A 21,195-nucleotide genomic window follows, 5' to 3' on the forward strand; every position below is an offset into this window, starting at 1 on the left:
AAATCCAAAGTGCACTACAAAATTTGGAAGGTATGATTACTATATAGGTGATACCACACACAATTACTAACTCTCCCTGCTGTGATACACAAACCAAATTTCTTCTAGTAGGGACCATGAGAAAATATGGTACTTGTGTGATAGTTTGAAAATATCCCAACTTATTTTCCTTCAGTGGTTAAAAAAGAAAAAAATTGGGTCCCCTTCCTTCCTTTTTCCTTAGTGAATGTGCGCATCTGCATTTGGATAGAGATGGCTAACGGAGGATTGTGTTGCACTGGCAAATTTTTCAAAAACGATACCTATCAGTAGGAAGTGGAAAGAAGGGAAAAATTAATAAATTTTTGGTAGTCATTTTTATTTCAGCCTATGCTTTTTTCTACACGTAAGTAAAAGTTTTGAAGTGTCTGTTAGCCCAGAAAGCAAAGTATACATCACCGGAGGCAATTTTACAAATACGAAGTATGTTTTGCACTGTTTGAATATATACTGAATTATCCAGGAACACGACTACTGTGTAAATTAAGAGAAAATTTATTCTGTTTAGCATTGTATGTGAGTGATTAATACAAATTGAGGATGTTTGATTAATAACATTGTGAGTGTCAGTAGCTGGCGCATCCTTATTGTTGCAAGCATCTCTCTTTTCCACTGTTTTCTTGGGGATTCATACCTGAGCATTTACACATTGAAAAATATTCCTCTGTATTACTATTTCCCTCCTGTTTTTCTTTCATATTATAATTAGGATATTACATTAATTATTTACAATGTACTTATATAGATAGTTATATTTACTCTGAATTTCATTCCAGGGTAGAAAGGGAAGTGTTACAAAATATTTATTGTAAAAAGAAGGTATTGGATCAGATCAGTTGAAAACCACTTTCTTAGATAACCGAGTTACTATATAATTATTATGGAAGTCCCTGTTAGACAAAAAGAAGAATCAGTATTCTTTTCGTAAAAAAAAAATAAAACATCAATCAATATGGATGATTAACACAGGGAAAGAAATATGATAGAATATTCAACTAGATCGTAATCTTTATTTTGCATAAGTTACAGAAATCTGAAAGTCAGTCTGAAAAATAGATTGACTGTATCTCTAGACCTCTCCCCTCAGATCCAAATCCATCTGTGTTCCTGGGATACTTTTAAAATACTAATCACTATCCTTTAACCTGAATTTAAAAATTGAGAATATTCTTTCACGCTGCTTTGCTCCTCATTTCCCAGTGTCATATGACTGACAAGGTCTATTGATTATTAAAGTCCCCTCTCTCTCTTTCTCACTCCCTACTCTCCCATTCCCATACTCCCTCCTTAAGACGGCTTTCCAATCCTTATCCATAATTCTTAAGGGCCAAATATCAGCTTTTAGTTTAAAAAAAAAATTATTTCCAGATTTTAGAAAGACAATATGCTTCATCTACCAGACCCTATCTAAGACATCTAGCAAACAATCTATGCTGAAAAATCCTACTATTTCTGTAGTTAAATGTGTGAATATTTATACTAAGTGGAAAAAATCAAGTTCGCTGCAGAGATTGCCACCAAATAATTTCATGTCAGGCCAGATCTTACAACTAACAGAAATACTAAAATAGTTTATTTTTCAGGACTTTCTGGATTTGGAATTATAGTTAAGGGATTGCAGACCTTTATTCAAACTCTGATAATTTCTCACCTAGGCTAGTGCAACAGCTTCCTATTTGCTCTTCACGTCTTCCAGCTCTCTAGCATTCCAACTATTACCCTCCTAAAACTGTGCTGTCCGATACAGTTGCCACTGCCACATGTGGCTATTTAAATTTAAATAAATTAAAACTAAGTACAAATAAACATTCAGTTCCTCCATCACACTAGCCATATTTCTAGCAATAAAGTGCTCAATAACACTTGCGGCTACTGGTTACAGTATTAGACAACGTCTATATAGAACATTTCCATTATCACTGATAACTGGATACGGCTGTTCGTCTGCCAAATGGATTAATGACTTTTCACAAATCCTAAAGCTTATCGTATATATTTCAAATTCCTTAAAATGTGACTCATAGACTGTCAGAATTTGGGTAATCTTACTAACATAGTGTACTCTTTTCATGCCCCTTCTCAGTCACACCACCTCTAAAATTGCTCATCTATAATAACAGGAGAGAAAGTAGAATATATGGGTGTACATGCAGGTTGATGGGCAAAAGTTTATGAAAATTTTGTTTTTCTTCCTATGGTTCTATTTTCTTAGTGAAATGGGTGGAAATAAAGATTATAGAAGAGGGTAGAGGTGAGAGAAGAAAATGTGGGATAGTTGTTTAAGAGAGTGGGAGAGGAAGCAGAATAGAGAAACACAGAATGATTGTTTGATGACTTCTGGACCCCTAGAAATTAGTGACCATGAATTTAAAGTGGGAATAGTCTGCAGGTTGTCTTTTGTTTATTTTGTTTCCTCTGGTCACATTCAAATGCATGGAAATAAACATCAAGACAGACAGTTAGATTTCACTAGAGTTGACTTTTGACAAAGAAGTCTACCTAATGGAGAGAGGGCCAGTGAATGAAGGATGAATTGTAATTATAGAGTATAGTGTGCCATGGAATTCAAACAAGTTAAGAAGCCAAGACAGGACCTGTGGGTGTAAATAACAGTGGAAATTTGGTAGAATCAATGAATTGTAGGTCCCAGTGTATTCAAAAGAGAGTTGGAATTCTGTATGAGAGGTAGTAAACTGGGAAGATAAGAGGTGGTGGCAAGAGAGGGGGGTGCTAGGAATAGAGATTAAGAGGGGTCACATTTACTGGTAATGACATGATCCAGGGACTATGCCTCTGAAAGTGGGTGCTGAGAGAAGATGTGGGCAAGAACAGTGAAAGAAAGGAATTACAGAAGCACAAGTCTAGGGCATTGAAAGAACCATTTTCACGGCTACCAATATCATTAACTATTATGGGCAAGGAGTGTTGGAGAGAGTGACAGTGACCTAGGAGAATGAGTACGTTTTCCAGACTTATCAGTTACTTACATTGCCTTTTGGGGACATTTCAAGTCACAAGCAGCCAATTTTTATCTAATAATTTTCTAATTAAAAACATAAGACAAAGTTCTATAAAATTTAGGTACTACAAAAATGTGTGATGCAGAATTATATCAGTGACAGAAATTGCTATTCTCCCCTATTATCCATTTTCCTCTCTGTGTACAGAAACCGCGTGTCTATGGAGACACGTTTAGAAGACATGTTTGGAAAGGACAAGAATATTAACGTGTGTTGACAGCACCCTGATGATTTTAATCAGGTATACAGACAAAGGTGATCTGAGGTAAGAAAGGATCACTTTGCAAGCAGAGAGAGAAGGGAATAGAGCTCTCTTAAGTAGGGCATTGTTTGTTTGAAACCAGAAATCTAAACTAAGAGTCCAGGAATCTGGGGGCCAGCCCAGTGGTATAGCAGTTAAGTTTGCATGCTCTGCTTTGGCAGCCCACGGTTCATGGGTTCAGATCCTGGGCATGGACCCACACAATGCTCATCAAACCATGCTGTGGTGGTGGCCCACATACAAAATAGAGCAAGATTGGCAACAGATTTTAGCTCAGTGACAATATTCTTCAAGCAAAAAGAGAAAGATTGCCCACAGATGTTACCTCAGGGCGAATTTTCCTCACCGGAAAAAAAAACAAAAAAAGAGTCTAGAAATCTGGACAGTTGCAGAACAAACAAAGTGACCTATACCCTAAAGAGCAGGAGATGGTATTTTCTTTCAGAGTCTTTATCAGAGGCCACCCATTAAGACTTCTCAGCCAGATGGACAGAGCCAGACCTGCTGGAAGGCTCAGACTAAAGGACTGCCTTCTCATTAACCTATTGTTTCAGATGATGCCAAGGTAGCTGCCATTACAATCAAGAGGGAGATATGGACAGGGCAACAAAAGCCAGAGTATAAGGCAGGTTTAAGAAAGGTCTTGGAGAAGAATTTTCAGCACAGTTACTGACACACAGAAAGGACTGGAAGAAATATGTTCCAATTTCAACCTTCTGTTTGGCCACAGAAACTAGTGAACAATGAGCGATGCTTATGAACAGATAAAGGAGTTACCCTGTAAGAGCAGAATGAGAGTCTAATCAAGGAATTTACTGCAAGGTCTCTGCAATTCGTGTCCCACAGGATTTCATCATTGCTATGGACCCATGACTACTGAGTGTCTCCCATTCTTCCATTTTCCAAAGACCAATATTACAGGTATCTTGCTCCACTATTATATATGCATATGGGATGGGGGTGGAGGTAGCTAACTAATGTATTAGTGTGTGTGGCCAGACCATTAGAAGCCACATCAAGAACTGACTTTGCATTATCCAGATATCCGGGACTTTGAGTTGGATGCAGCAATTGATGTAACTCTGGAGTAGTTTTCATAATACTGGATGAGTATCTTAATACATAGGGAAAATACTGTACATGGATACTTGAATGAACAAAGATTTGAACTGTGGCTGAAACTGCTATCACCTCATATTCATTCTCTCCTTCTTCCTTTTAGGAATAGAGGCTCTCATTTCCCCTGACCCATGGTCAAGTTTCAGCTGGGTACATGGCAGCCCTGCTAGAATTACATTTCCTAGCTTCCCTTTTAGTTAAATACAGTCACATGACTAGGTTTTGTCTTACTTCTAGATCATATTTTGTAGACAAAATCACTTTCCCTAAATTATTTCCTTCCTGCTGGTGGGACCATATATATGGCAGAAGCCCAGCTTTGAAAATGCAGACAAAAATAACTCCCCAGCAATAATGAAATATGTGCATTTTTGCTTTATGGTTTCTAATTTCCCTCCCTTGTTGAAGAAAGCATTTCCTCTTTCAAAATTGTATATGTTTCATCTTGTACTTTCTTCTCATCCTTTTAAAGTTTGTATTCCTTTGTTTTGATTTCAATATCTCTGCTCTGTTTCTTGCTGATGAAGTGTAAGCACATAAAATCAATTGGTGTCACTACTGAGCGTGCCAGGCCCCAGGGCAAGTTCTTGATCCCTCTGAGCCTAACTTGCCTTATCTTTAAAAAGTGAATAATCGAGTGACATCAGCATCATGGCAGAGTGAACTTGCCCAGGACTCTCTCCCCTCCAACATACAATGAAAAGGGGCATCCAAACTCCAACAGAGGACATCCTAACACAACACAAAAACGTTGGAGAGACACACAGCCATATGATGGAGGGAGGAGAGGCTGGAGCCCCCCTCGGAGGAGATGGAACAGAGTAAGAGAGAACTTTACTTCCTCCCCTAAAGACTGTGGTCTGTGACCATGGCAGTCTCTGTGAAGGAAGGTACGGGGGAGCGGAAGTTCATTTGCTGGAACATCAAGGACCCCCGAGGGCCCATACAACCTAGAGGGAAGACCTCTACCGGGGAGAGAGTTTTCGTGAGAGGTGACCTCATCAAGCCAACACTCCAGGAGAACAGATAGTGAGAGCTGAGCGAGAAAGCCCAGAGAGCATGCAGGAGAAAGCGCCCCTCCCTTCTCCTGCCCAGCAACTGTTCTGCTGCCCTGAGGCTGAAGGTGGAGGGCTCAGAATATGCAGCTCTTGACCCCCACCCAGTGGTGATAGGCGGTAACTGCAACCAAATATCAGGATGCGTAAGATCCGACCCACCTCCTATAGCAATATATCAAATCTCCAGACCAGAGAGAAAATGACAAGTACCCAGTATTCAGTCCTGAGGACACAGAAATTCATAATCTAAATGACAATGAATGCAAAATAGCTATCATAAAAATACTCAATGAGGTAAAAGAGAAGGTAGAGAAACAATTCAATGAGTTCAGGAATTACTTCACAAAAGAGATTGAACCTATAAAGAAGAATCAATCAGAAATATCAGAGATGAAAGACTCAATGGAAGAGATAAAATAAAATATGGATTCCCTGAATACTCGAGTGGACATCATAGATGACGGTATCAGCATAATCGAAGATAGACAAGTTGAAATGCTCCAGACGGAGGAGGAGAGAGAACTAAGACCAAAAAGCAATGAAGAAAGTCTCCAAGAAATATCCGACTCAATCAGGAAATGCAACATAAGAGTTATAGGTATTCCATAAAAATAAGAGAAGGAGAATGGAGCAGAGAGTATGTTCAAAGAAATAATAGCAGAGAACTTTCCAAAGCTAGGGAAAAAGAGGGAAATCTGTGTGGAAGAGGCTTCCAGATCTCCTAGATAAGTCGATGTAAAAAGACCTACTGCAAGGCATATAATAGTAAAACTTTCAAAAACGAATGACAAAGAAAGAATACTAAGGGCAGCAAGGCAGAAGAAAATAACCTACAAAGGAACCCCTATCAGGATTCCAGCAGATTTCTCTGCAGAAATCTTATGAGCTAGGAGAGAATGGAATGACATATTCAAATCTTTAAAAGACAAAAAATTTCAGCCAAGAATACTCTATCCAGCAAAAATATCCTTCAGAAATGAGGGAGAAATAAAGACTTTCCTAGACACACAACAGCTAAGGCAGTTAGTAGCCAGAAGACCCCCAATACAAGAAATCCTCAAGAAGGCCCTCATACCTGGAAAAAAAGGGAGAAAGGGGTCACAAAACACAGTAAGGAGATAAATAGGTAGACAGAATCAGAATAGCAAGCAAATACTGAAGTATAGCATTAAGCTAAAGGGAAGGAAACCAGCCAAAAAAAAGATAATCCTGTCATTTTAACCACAAACTCACAACACAAGATGGAATAAGAAGTGAGAAAAACAACTTAGGAGGGGAGGAGGAAAGGGACTGAACTGATTTAGACTAAGGAAATAAGAGGCCATCAGAGAATGGACTATCTTATACACGAGATTCTGAATACAAAGCTCAGGGTAACCACTAAACAAAAAAGCAGAACAGAGACACAAATAATAAATAAGGAGAAAACAAAGAATCACATCATAAAAAACTATGTAATTCAATGGGTAGACCAAAACACATAGGACAAGAAACAAAAGAAATTCAGGAAAACCGGAAAACAAGTCATATGATGACAGCATTAAGCTCTCATACATCAATAATCACACTAAATGTAAATGGATTGAATTCTCTAATACAAGACACAGAGTGGCAAGATGAATTAAAGAACAAGACCCAACAATATGCTGCCTCCAGGAAACACATGTCAGCTCCAATGACAAATACAGGCTCAGAATAAAGAGATGGAAGACAATACTGCAAGCTAATGGCAAACAAAAGAAAGCAGGTATTGCAATACTTATATCAGACAAAGTAGACTTCAAGATAAGACAGATAAAGAGAGACAAAGAGGGGCAGTATATAATGATCAAAGGGACACTCCATCAAGAAGAAGTAACACTTATAAATATCTATGCACCCTACACAGGAACACCAAAGTCCACAAAGCAACTATTAACAAACCAAAAAGAAGATATTAATAGTGACACAATAATAGTAGGGGACCTCAATATCCGACTCATTGATTTTATTGATGGATACATCATTCAAACAGAAAATGAACAAGGAAACAGTGGAATTAAATGAAAATCTAAACCAGTTAGACTTAACAGACATATTTGGATACTCCTTCCAAAAAGAGCAGAATACACATTCTTCCCAAGTGTGCATGAAACATTATCAAGTATAGGCCATATGTTGGGAAAAAAGGCAAGGCTCAATAAATTTAAAAAAACTGAAATAATAACAACCATCTTTTCTGATCATAATACTATAAAGAGAGAAATTAATTACAAGGAAAAAGCTGAGAAATGGACAAAGATGTGGGGACTAAACAGCATGCTATTGAACAAGCAATGGATCATTGAAGAAATTAAAGGAGAAATCAAGAAACATCTGGAGACAAATAAAAATGAAAACATACCATACCAACTCATATGTGATGCAGCAAAAGCCATATTAAGAGGGAAATTCATTGCAATACAGGCTCACCTTAACAACCAAGAAAAATCCCAAATAAGCAATCTCAAAGTAAACCTAACTAAATTAGAAAAAGAAGAACAAACAAAGCCCAAAGTCAGCAGAAAGAGAGAAATAATAAAAATCAGAGCAGAAATAAATGCTATTGAAACACAAAAGGCAGTAGAAAGAATCAAAGAAACAAACAGCTGGTTCTGTGAGAAGATAAATGCAATTGACCAACCCCTGGGCAGACTTACAAACAAAAAAAAAACAGAAAGCTCAGATAAACAAAATTAGACATGAAAGAGGAGAAATAACAGACACCACAGAAATATAACAGATTATAAGAGAAGAGTATGAAAAACTATACCAATAAAATGGATAATCTAGAGGAAATAGATAAATTCTTAGACTTACAACCTCCCAAAGCTGAATCAAGAAGAAACAGATAATCTGAATAGACCAATGAAACGGTAATCAAAAGCATCCAAAAGAATAAAGCCCCAGGACCACACAGCTTCCTTGGGGAATTCTATCAAACTTTCAGAGAAGATTTAATATGTATCCTTCTCAAGCTATTCCAAAAATCTAGGGAAGATGGAACACTTCCTAACACATTCTATGAAGTCAACATCACTCTGATACCAAAGCCTGACAAGGATAACACAAAGAAGGAAAACTACAGGCCAATATCACTGATGAACATAGAGGCAAAAAACCTCAACAAAATTTTGGCAACCCGAATTCAGCGATACATCAAAAGGATCATATATCATGATCAAGTGGGATTCATACCAGGGACACAGGGATGGTTCAACATCTGCAAATCAATCAATGTGATACACCAAATCAACTAACTGAGGAACAAACACCACATGATGATCTCAATAGATGCAGAGAAAGCATTTGACAAGATCCAACAACAACTTATGATAAAAATTCAACAAAATGGGGATAGAAGGAAATTACCTCAACATAATAAAGGCCACAAATGAAAAACCCATAGCCAACATCATACTCAACGGGCAAAAACTGAATGCCATCCCCCCGAGAACAGGAACAAGACAAGGATGTCTACTATCACCACTCTTATTCAACATAGTACTGGAGGTTTTGGCCAGAACAATTAAGCAAAAGAAAGGAATCCAAAGAGGGACTGAAGAAGTGAAAGTCTCACTGTTTGCAGATGACATGATCTTATATATAGAAAACCGTAAAGAATCCAGCAGAAAACTAATAGAAATAATTAACAACTACAGTAAAGTTGCAGGGTACAAAATCAACTTACATAAATCAGTAGCATTTCTATACTCTAATAACGAACTTACAGAAAGAGAACTCAAGAATACAACTCCATGTTCAACTGCAACTAAAAGAATAAAGTACCTAGGAATAAATTTAACCAATTAAGTGAAGGACTTATACAATGAAAACTATAAGACATTACTGAAAAAAATTGATAATGACATAAAGAGTGGAAAGAGTTTCCATGCACATGGATTGGAGGAATAAACATAGTCAAAATGTTCACACTACCAAAGCTATCTACAGATTCAATGCAATCCCAATCAGAATCCCAATGACATTCTTCAGGGAAATAGAACAAAGAATCCTAAAATTCATATGGGGCAACCAAAGATGCCAAATTGTTAAGGCAATCCTGAGAAAAAAGAACAAAGCTGGAGGTATCACATTCCCTGACTTCAAAATATACAACAAAGCCATAGTGATCAGAACGGCATGGTACTGGTACAAAAACAGGCACACAGATCAATGGAACAGAACTGCAAGCCCAGAAATAAAACCGCACATATATGCATAGCTAATCTTTGACAAAGGTGCCAAGAACATACAGTGGAGAAAAGAGTCTCTTCAATAAATGGTGTTGGGAAAACTGGACAGCCACATGAAAAAGAATGAAGGTAGACCATTACCTCACACCATACACTAAAATAAACCCAAAATGGATCAAAGACTTAAAGATAAATCCTGAAACCATAAAACTCCTGGAAGATAATATCTGTAGTACACTCTTTGACATTGAACTTAAAAGGATCTTTTCGAATACTGTGTCTTCTCAGACAAGGGAAACAAAAGAAAAAATAAACAAGTGAGAGTTCATCAGACTAAAGAGCTTCTGCAAGGCAAAAGAAACTAGGATCAAAACAAAAGACAACACACCAATTGGGAGAAAATATTTGCAAATCATATATCTGACAAAGGGTTATAATAATATATAATATTATAATATATATAATATGATAATAATAATAAATAATAATATTATTATATATAAGGAGCACACACAACTGAACAATAAAAAACAAACAGCCTGATCAAAAATTGAGGCAGAGGATGTGAACAGACATTTTTCCAAAGAAGATATACAGATGGCCAATAGACATATGAAAAGATGTTCAACATCACTAAGCATCAGGGAAATGAAAATCAAAACTACACTAAGATACCACCTTACGCCTGTTAAAATAGCTATAATCACTAAGACTGAAAATAACAAGTGTTGGAGAGGGTGTGGAGAGAAGGGAACCCTCAGACACCGCTGGTGGGGATGCAAACTGGTGCAGCCGCTACGGAAAACAGTATGGAGATTCCTCAAGAGACTAAAAATGGAACTACTGTACGACCCAGCTATCCCACTACTGGGTATCTACCCAAACAACTTGAAGTTAAAAATCAAAGTAACATATGCACCCCTGTGTTTGTTGCAGCACTATTCACAATAGCCAAGACACAGAAACAATCCAAGCACCCATCGACAGATGATTGGATAAAGAATATGTGGTATATATATATATGTATATATACACAATGGAATACTACTCAGCCAGAAAAGAAGACAAATTCATCCCTTTGCAACAACATGGAAGAACCTGGAGGGCATTATGCTAAGCAAAATAAGCCAGACTGAGAAAGACAAACACCAGATGATTTCACTCATATGTAGAAGATAAACGAACATATGGACAAAGAAAACAGTTCAGTGGTTACCAGGGGAAGGGCGGTGGGGGGTGGGCACAGTGGGTCAAGGGGAGCACTTATGTGGTGACAGTCGAGAAATAACGTACAACTGAAATCTCACATTGATGTAAACTATTATGAACCCAATAAAAATTTTTTTTTAATGTGAATAATAGTATTTAAACCTCATGGGATTTTTTTGAGGAGAAAAGTAGACAATGATATAAAATGCTGGTCAGAATTCTAAACAAGTATTATGCATCATCACAATCACACATTATTAAAAATACAGATTTCAATAAAGCATCTTGAAATAATGTCAATGATGTATTTTAAAAATTAAGTAGCAATACAATATAACGTAACTCCATTGTTATAGTACAATTAAAACATGATCCTAGTCTTATCAAAATGCTGAATTCTGCATATATGCTCATGTGTGCACAGGGATGTCTAAAAACGCACAAAAAACTTTCTGTAAGGAATCAAATTGAATCAAACAGTAACTACCTCAAGGGCTAGGGAACAGTTTTCAAGGGTTAGGACTTTTAAAATAGTAGGATTATGTGAGATGCTTGGTTTATTTGTTATTGTTATTTTTATTATTTCTAATTTAAAAGCTTTTAAGATAAGCAATTATAATTAAAGATGCAAATTTATAGATAGATGCGAATCAAATTTATTTTCAAGGCCCTTTTACTCTATGGAAAATAAAACTGTTAATTACATTTTAATAAGTCAGAACATTTTTTTAAAAGTCTGCCTCACAGTATTTTCTGAGCTCTTGTGTGATTTAAAGTACTAGAAGCTTCCTTCAGGGAGTTGCTAGGTAACAGCGCTTGGAACAGCCATAAACAACAGCGGAAAGTGTGCTCAACCAATCTACTCCTGGGTTTTGATTTACAGAAATCAAATATTCTCCAGAAAAGCTCATTTAAGCAGAAACACAAACTAGTGTAAATTTTAAAAATTGAACGTTATTTGTTTTTATTTTATGGGGGAAAAGTATATTACATCGACCGACTGAAAAATATCATTATAAAATCTCTCATATATCCTTTGCTTATTAGACTGTGTTTATAAGCATGAGTGGGTTGATTGCTATGAAAATTGCTTCTTTTCCATGCAGGAGAATAGGTAATCTCTACCAATCGAGTTTTATTTTGGTCCTGTTGCTTTAATCAATAAAATAACCAACCAGTGAATGTGTGTGTGTGTGTGTGTCTGTGTGTGCATGCACATGCACGCATATTAATGCACACTCATCAGAGACTTTTGTCAATTCTAGGACTGTGAGCCATTCAGCCACTAAATGGCTAAGAATAGGTTTAAGAAACCTTTAAAAGTCATTTGGTTTCACAAGATCTAAATATAAGAATACTTATTAAACATATAGAATTCACTCCAATATGAGATTGGCAATATTCTGTAAAACAGATTTACCTCACTTCAATAATACTGAGTACAAAAAGCATTTTTGTGTTTTTCTAATTGCTTGAATATTTACATTATTTTAATGCTGTAGTTTTTTTTAATGTATCATACTAGTTAAATGCTCAAAAGGGGAATCAAGTTTCCTGCATTCTAGAGCAAACCAGTTTTAATTTTATTAACCTCCCTTTCTTTTAAACATGTCAGAAGAACATGGCAGTCTTGGGTTTTTTTGGTTTTTTTGGTGAGGAAGATTGGCCCTGAGTTAACATCTGTTGCCAATCTCCCTCTTTTTGCTTGAGGAAGATTGGCCCTGAGCTAGCACCTGTGCCAATCCTAGTCTATCTTGTAGGTGGGACACCATCACAGCACGGCTTAATGAGCAGTGTGTAGGTCTCCGCCTGGGATCCAAACCTGCAAACCCCAGGCGGCCAAAGTGAAGCATGCAAACTTAACCACTGCACCACCAGGCGGGCTCCAGTCCTGACAATTTTTAAAAAAAATTATTGTCCTCACAATTCTAATTTCTTTAGGTTCTAACCAAAACTATTCCTTCCTCACTAGCTTGTGATAGTTATCGACATCATGATAATTAATGATATGGTAAATGAATTGTCTTAATAGTAGTATAATAATAATATCAAATGATATTTCAGCTTTTATGCTAAATGATACATACATAAGTATGTAGTGTGTATAAGTGTGTATGCGTATATTATTAGACCTCACAAAGGCTCTATGATGTATACTGTGTTTAACACTTTTCAGATAAGGACTTATACGTTCAGAGAGGTAAAGTAACTTGCCTAAATCTGTTACTAATTAGAATTCAAACTGCCTATAAAGAATTCTACAAGCTATATAATTCTAAAATTGATTAACCACACACATTAAAATAAGGGACATATTCAAGTGGTTTTTCTCTCTCCTGAAGCCACTTTAAAGGTTACTACTTGCTACCAGATGGGCAATGGCTTCAACAGCCACTAAATTAAGCTGAGGACTGAAAAAATACAACCACCATGTTCCCCACACACTATCATTTATTGAAGGAGTTTGGGAGAAACGTTTGCCAAGCATGCCCTTGAAATCAATTTCCTTACTTTTCAACCATAAAAAGCCAAAGTTGTATCTGGACTGAAATGTTTTGAGTTGCTGATTGAAAGGGATTTTGAAAGACCTCTAGGAGATTTATTAGCAGGAAATAAATACTGTGATAAATGTTATGAAGGAAATAAACGCAGCTGCTATGAGAGGACACAAAAGGACATTTTTCTTGCTCTGGGGGAATAAAGAAAAGTCTTCCCTTGGGACTGGCCTGGTGGCATAGTGGTTAAGTTCACATGCTCTGCTTTGGCGGCCCAGGGTTCGCAGGTTCGCATCCTAAGCACAGACCCAGCACCACTCATCAAGCCATGCTGTGGCAGCATCCCACATAAAATAATAGAGGAAGATTGGCAACAGATGTTAGCTCAGGGCCAATCTTCCTCACAAAAATAAAATTAAAAAAAAAAATATTCCCAAGGAAGTGTCATTTAAACTCAAATTTTAAGGATAATTGTGAATAAATTAGCTGAAAGGTGAATAAAGTATACAGAGGTAATTTTCTTAAAAATAAAATCAGAGAGGTAGGAAGATATTTAAATTTTTATGGAAATAAATTAACAAAGAAAGAGATTGGAAGATTAAGGAGAGAAAAATATCACAAGGTTGCTGATAGTGTGAGACAACGGGATCCAGCATAGGTATGAAAAGGAAATCCTACTGCAATAGGACAAAAGCAGGAAGGGGTAAGTGAAGATGAATTAACATTTGGAGAAAATGGTAGCAAAAATCTGAGGAAATTTTCATGTACTGGCTTCCCCTATGTAAGAATTAGGAGATGAGATAAAGTTTGAAATTGTAACTGCAAGAGTAAGGGTGTTTTTATGTGTCTTTTTTTTTTTTTTTCCTGAGTAAGATTTGCGCTGAGCTAACATCTGTTGCCAGTCTTCCTCTATTTTGTACGTGAGTCACCAATGAGCGGTGTGGAGTGAACTCGGACTATGGAAGCAGAGCGTGCCGAACTTAACCACTAGGCTAGCGGGCCTGCCCTGATTAAGAGTGTTTTGATAAGAAAAAATTCCACACTGTTCTGGGCCTCTGAGCTGCCTGAACATGAGTTTATAGAGACATGAATCTGACCAACTGTGTGATTTCTTTTCCAGCAGTGCTCAGTCAAGGAGCAGAAAAAGAGAATCCATCTGTACAGGATTTTTTTATTTGTACGTTTGTTTATTTTCAATCAGAAGCTATAAAAAAATAAAAGCAAAGGGGGCTGGCCCCGTGGCCGAGTGCTTAAGTCCGCACGCTCCGCTGCAGGCGGCCCAGTGTTTCGTTGGTTCGAATCCTGGGCGCGGACATGGCACTGCTCATCAAACCACGCTGAGGCAGCGTCCCACATGCCACAACTAGAAGGACCCACAACAAAGAATATACAACTATGTACCTGGGGGCTTTGGGGAGAAAAAGGAAAAAAATAAAATATTTAAAAAAAATAAAAAATAAAAAAAATAATGAAAGCAAAAGAAATTAGTATATGAATACGAGGTTGACAGAAATGGCTGACCATAGAGTTGAGGTTGTTCCAAGAAGACAGAATCAAAGAAAGGAAGGTGAAGTGTGGAAGAATCTAGACTAATGAGGCATTAGAGTAATGCTTCTCAGCTATTCATGAGGAAGGACCAGTGTTTCTTTTTTTCTTTTTAATTTCCCACCCACTGCAGACACATATGCAGTTCTATTGCATATGACTGGTATAGAACTCGTGCCATATGTGACTCCTTTATGATTTTGATAGGACCCCAATTAATCGACACACTTTCCAAAGAGACAACACACTGGTTATGCACTTGGATGTCATGGCAATGTCAACTTGCTATTAGAGTTTCTAAATGCTTACTCTCACTGGCCATATTTATCCTGTAGTCTAGAGAAAGTCTGTAGACCAAATGCGGTCTGTGGACTACACTTGGCCAGCACTGCATTAAAAGACTTGATGAGGCAGAAGGAGAATGTTTAGGTAGTACCAGATGGTTAAATAAGCAAAATAGAAAGACAGAAGATTGAGTTTGGGTATTGTGAGGTTTGAATAGCGTAAATTAGACTGGAGTCATTTGGGATGATGTTAAGGTCCAGGCATATCCTCCATTATTCATCTTTTTCATTCTAACTCTCAGGAAACTCTTGTCAGTTAAACTGAATGGATCTTCTGAATTGAGCATTCTATGAAAATCAAAATGTAACACTTGTAGAAATGAAAAGTAGGAAAATGTTGCAAATGTTGTCCTGTATTGGATTTAAAGGATCATTGGATTTGGAGTCATAAGTCACAGGTTTGAATCCCATGTCTTTAAGCATGTAAGTCTTTGGGCAACTATGCTTAGGATCATATTAGACAAATAGGTATAGCTATTTATATCTACCTTACAAAAATGTAAACTTCAGATTGAAATAACACAGGACGGCATGCAGTAAACTATAGAGTCCCATAGCAAGTAAGGTTTTTTCTTTTGTAAAAATAGACAACAAATGAAATATGCACTTATATGAATCCACGCCTTTCCCTTATCAATGCATGATTTGCCTGATTCTCCCAGGCAAACGACAACCTACAGCCATAGTTAGAGTTGTCATGGATAATCTATGACAGCTTTTTTTGACAGTGCCATAAACACTTAAACACCTAAAATGGCAGTGCCATGTATTCTGGACAAAATTGCAAAGGAAGTCTCAACTCATCTCTGGTATTAGACATTTAGAACACACTTATTGGCCACTGCTTGTCTTCTGGTAATCCTCCACAACAATCAAATCTCTCTTTTTCCCTCCAAAATGTCCATCTTTACTGAATTAGATAGTTAGATTAGCTAGCTAGCTAGATAGATAGATACATACATACATGCATGCATGCATACATAGATAAATTATAGATAGATAGATAGATGATGGATAGATGATACATACATAGATACATAGATAGATGGATGCATAGTTGCTACTATAAACTGTACATTCACCTAACAATCTGAATAAATTAACATACAAAAAAGACTGAAATTTCAGTTTTACCAGGAGACAGATGCAATTTAAAAGGAGTTTTTCAATGCAAAGTGAGGTTGATTTAATAGGATAATTGAGCCAAATGTTCTGTTTTGCTGAGTCCTTGCCCACCATGGATTGTCCTTCCTCAACAACCATCAACCTTTCATGGAACAGCCCTTACAATGCTTCAACATGATATTCACATCAACAGAGTCCAAGAAATAAAATCAATTTGGCGTTTCAGTCATTCACCATCCACATACACTTTTAGACCTTAGGGGATAATTCTAGGGGTTGCTAAAAATTCTGTCTTAAAGAGAGTAACTTTTGGAAAAATAAACTGATTTGTGAATGATTAAAGATGAATCCATAGATAATCTAGAGGCAAAAATCATAAAGAAAACATTGATAGATGTGCAAAAAAGAGAGAAAATTTCTGTTAGTTAAAAATACCATGAACATAACCCAAAGCCAACTTGGAAAATGAAAAAAAAATGCAACTTTTAAAAAGCCATAATGTTAATAATTTTAGAATAGGAAAAATCTCTATAATTCACTAAATGAAAAATAGTCACCTCTATAGAAAATAATGGTATAGGATGCATTATACATACAATGCACACACAAATTAAAAGGACTCCAGATACAGGAAAATGTGCAACTCTGTTAGTAATCAAAAATTAAAAATGAAAATGAACTATTAGGGACAATACCATATATCTCTTAATGACACATATTCCGGAGACAAAGAACACGGATTCAAGTCCTGGCTTTACCACTTAGTATGGCATCATCAGTATTTCATTTAATATCTTTGTGTCTCAGTTTCCTCATCTGTAAAATGGGAATAATAGAATCTACCAGTGGTAACCAGCCTCTTGGACAGTCACTAATGATTCTCCTATCTCAGTATCCATATCCTGTATAGTTCCCTGCTACGCACAATAGGGCTGATCTATGTAACCAATAGGATATTGCGGAAATGGCAACATGACAGCCAAGGCTATGTCATAAAAAACATGGTGGCTTCTGCCTTGCTCTCTCCTGGATCAGTGGGTCTGGGGGAAACCAGCTGCCACGTCATGAGGACACCCAAGCAGCCTTAAGGAAAAGTCCACAAGTTGAGGAACTGGGACCTCCTGCCAACAGCCAGCGCGAACTTGTCAACCATGTGAGTGAAGTGGGAACCACCTCAGAAGCAGATCTTCCAGCCCAAGTGAAGCCTTCAGACAACTCCAGTCCCAAATGACATCTCTACTGCCACATCATAAATGTCCTGATTATGACTTCTCCCAAATTCCTGACCCACAGAGATGATGAAGTAATAAATGCTCATTGTTTAACCACAAAGTTTTGGGGTCGTTATACAGCAATAGATAACTAATGTACTACCTTACAAGGTCGTGATGAAAAATAATTCAGCTAATCTATAAAAAGTGCTTTAGAATAGTAGTCCTTGCACATAGTAAGCACTACATAAATGTCGACTGCCATGATTACTATAATAATAAGACTAATAATATAGTTCTTATATTATTTTTCATTCAACCAAGAGGCAAAAGTCACAAGGAATATTGCCCACTTCTGCAAAAGTAAGTTTTACATTTCTGGAGACCAATTTAGCTTTGTATATTAAAAATCATAAAAGTACACAAATAAAAGTACACATACCATACTACAAATAACCTACAAATTCCACTAGATCATCGTTAAGGCTATTATCACTCAAGTTCATAAAAACCACGTTTACGGTCATTGAGCTTTTATTTTTATTTTCATTGTTTTTTAGTTCTGGACAAAACTGAACCTTAGTAAGCTGAAAACCAAACAATACTGAATAAACCTTGCAAGGAGAAAGTGATTTCATCAAAATTACTAATCTCCTACAATTTCAACATATTACAATTTTTTTTCTTTTTTTCAAACACATGAACTTCCAAAATTTGCAGAAATAACTTATCTCAGCTAAGTAGAGTCATCTTGATGATTTTTAAAAATAGCTACCACTTTTTAAATTGCCTTGTTTTTTTATCCCGTAATGGAAGCTGAGTTAACATTCTCGAGAAAGAAGTAGCTAATGGCAGACTCACCAATTTTAGTCCCAATGATTTATTATGCAGAATAGCTTGATGGTTTAAATGATAACTTGGCACCAGTGAAAGTTATTGTTATATTAAAATATTAAATGAGATGTGGCCATGGGTTATAATGTAATAATATCCTAATTGCTCAGATTCATAAATTGGTATCCAGTATATTTTACCAACATAATAATGATATTTCAGTTCACATAAACAAATTATTATAGTCTACACGAACATAACCCCTAGTCATAATTAAATGAATAATATGTTTGCTGCTTAAATATAAACACAAATTTTTTCTTGGCATTAATTAACACTTGATAATTTGGACCTTGTGAGAAAAAAATATGAAAAATCTAGAAATAAACTAAAAACAACCATCAGCAACAAGCTCAACTTCTAGCTAGTATTATATGTTTCTACATAAAAATGAAATATAATTTAATGTAAACAGAGTATTAATAAAATTGTTATCATACTTTAAAGAATTTGATATCTTGCTTATTTCATTTGTATTGCCCTTCATATTAAGATAATTTCTAATAATGACATAATTGGATAATAGATACACACATCACATCTCATGTATCTTATATATCTCTTCTCGGATGGCTAGACATTCTGCTTCTTTGTACATTTGTACGTTTATTCTTATTATAAATAAAATTGTATGGAGGTCTTTTTATTTAAATGTTGTATGCAGCTCATATCATTTCCTCATGAAAACTCCACGTAACTGTGTAAACAGACGTTGGCTAATGACTCCATCCTTTCTAGATTTCTGCATATGCATCTTTTTACTACTTTATACAAGAAATACACTCATACCTATGTTCCCTATTAAGCAATTCCCAACATTATCTCCAGAGCGCATTCTAAGAACATATATTTTCTGCTGGAAAAAAATGAGTGATGCAGAAAAAATTACAGGGATCCACATTTAGATTTCTGGAGCTCTTTTTGTGTGTCTCTCCCTCCCCTCCAGAATTCTTATTTACCGCACCATGACAGAAGATTACTTGTATATTTGAAATCTATTTCATACTTTTTGGCATACTTTTACCTTACTGAATTATAAGTATTGCTTTTTAACATTATTACTGGGTCTTTTAAGTTTTTAAATCTTATAAAATACTCTATATATTATAGAAATAGATACTGTAAGTCAAGCACCGTGCTTATCACTGGAGAAAAAAAGGACTTAAGAAACTCATATTCTGGAGTTACATGAACATCTAAGCAACTGAAATCAATCAGTTCACTACTATAATAGAATTCATATTAAATGTGAGGATATACACAAAACGAGATGGGAGTTGCCAAGATAAAATAAAATGATTTCTCTTCTTTGGTTCCCACAGTAAATTGATGACTCAGTCTACAGAATGAATCTGAAATGATTTCTGAATGGTTCTCACTCTCCATTTCCATTATCACCACTCTGGATCAATCTCTCAGTATCTCTCACCTTAACATCCTTAATAGCTCCCTAAATAATCGCTCCATGAGGTCCTTTTTGTCCTCTCCACTGCACTTCACATTTGGAGTTACTTTGTTATCTCAAGTTAAAATTTGATACCTTTATCTAAAACTTTCATTAGTCTCTCATTACTTCTCCAATAACATTCTTTAGTAAAGCCTAACCCCCAATCACTCACACACACACGTGCACACACACACATTTGTGTGTGTACAATACGTTCTTAGGCAGTATGATTTGAGGCAATGTTGGATTAAACATCCTATTACAATATTTGTCATCTCCAATTACTGGCCATCCTATAAAGAGCTCATTCTTTTTGGGGTTAAAAATGCTATTTTAAGGGCCAGCCCCAGTGGCCTAGAGGTTAAGTTCAGTGTGCTCTGCTCTGGTGGCTCAGTTTTGGTTCCCAGGCATGGACCTATACCACACTACTAGCAGCCAGACTGTGCTTGTGGCCCACATGCTAAAAATATAGAGGAAGATTGGCATGCATATTAGCTCAGGGTGAATCTTCCTCAGGAAAAATAAAAAGGTATTTTAAGAGACTCTTTTCAATACAAAAATAATTACTCCAGGGATGGGGATATTATATTAAATCATGAAAACGTTGCCTAAAATAGGTTTATCAGATTGATTTTAAATTCATCAAGCAAAATCTGATAAGACTAGAACCTAATTAGAATCATGAGTTTTGATATATATGAGAGTGCAAAGGGTGGGGAAGGAGGACCCTAAGGTTACAACTGAAGCTTTAGGAGGAAAGGCCAGGCTCAGAGGGATTGGTATTCTTGGGCAGAATGTGAAAGCACCCCGGCTCACGGGTTATTAAAGGAAGAGAGGTAAAGAAAATGAGAATCTGCCATTGGAACAGACAATTGGTCCATCTTGTTCATCATTATACTATCAACGTCTGGCGCAACAAATTGCTCACAGTAGGACTCAATAAAAATGTTTGAATGAGTCCACGAGAGAGAAGGAGGATATACCTGGTCTTCGTTATAAAATACTGATATCAAGAAACTACTTTACAGACTGGAAATTGTAGATCTAGACTGCAAGAGAATATGCTGGCATTTTCCAAAGACAGAAGAAGAAATATGCTACTCTGGTTTTCAGAACCATGAAATTGAGTCTTTGAGACATAGATAATTATAAGAAAATTAATGGAGAAAAACATAAAGATGTTCTGAGTTAATTAAATTAGAAGTGGTCCACA

At 36.4% G+C, this 21,195-nt stretch overlaps 1 protein-coding gene across 2 annotated transcripts in view; it reads right to left on the reverse strand.

The window, feature by feature from the left end:
* KCNT2 (potassium sodium-activated channel subfamily T member 2) overlaps window positions 1-21,195 on the reverse strand; it is a 346,988-nt gene that overhangs the window by 150,659 nt on the left and 175,134 nt on the right. The gene's annotated exons all lie outside the window — the stretch shown is intronic.

Source organism: Equus quagga, chromosome 12, assembly GCF_021613505.1.
Source record: "Equus quagga isolate Etosha38 chromosome 12, UCLA_HA_Equagga_1.0, whole genome shotgun sequence".
In the NCBI taxonomy this organism is placed as follows: Eukaryota; Metazoa; Chordata; class Mammalia; order Perissodactyla; family Equidae; genus Equus; species Equus quagga.